Below are 466 nucleotides of genomic sequence, written 5' to 3' on the forward strand. Positions count from 1 at the left end.
TGTAATATAGTACAAAAATTTCATATCCACGCCAGACTTAGACATGTTGCAATATATGTGATACGTAATATATGAGACATTTACAATCTTTATCAGCATCATGTATTGTAGACTTCTTTATCTTTGTATTTATCGCACTGATCGCTGTTTTCTCATGATAATGTCTAGTGTAACTTTCGTATTGCGTCATCAGGAACTCCTTGCTATGCATATGCTAATTAGCGTTTGCTGATACATCCGGTGAGGGTGGCGGCGGTCCAAGACAAGGTCTTTTCTTATATAGATCTTGGTCCAAGGATTTAAACGGATGAGGTCCCACCGAGACTCGAACTCGGATTGTTGGATTCAGAGTCCAAAGTGCTAACCATTACACCATGGGACCACAAGATACTATGGTACGAGTAATAATGAATCTTGCGCTAAAACCTTGTTAACCGCTTTTACAGTGTATCATAAATGTTAATTT

Source organism: Penaeus monodon, chromosome 31 (genome assembly GCF_015228065.2).
Source record: "Penaeus monodon isolate SGIC_2016 chromosome 31, NSTDA_Pmon_1, whole genome shotgun sequence".
NCBI classification, from domain to species: Eukaryota; Metazoa; Arthropoda; class Malacostraca; order Decapoda; family Penaeidae; genus Penaeus; species Penaeus monodon.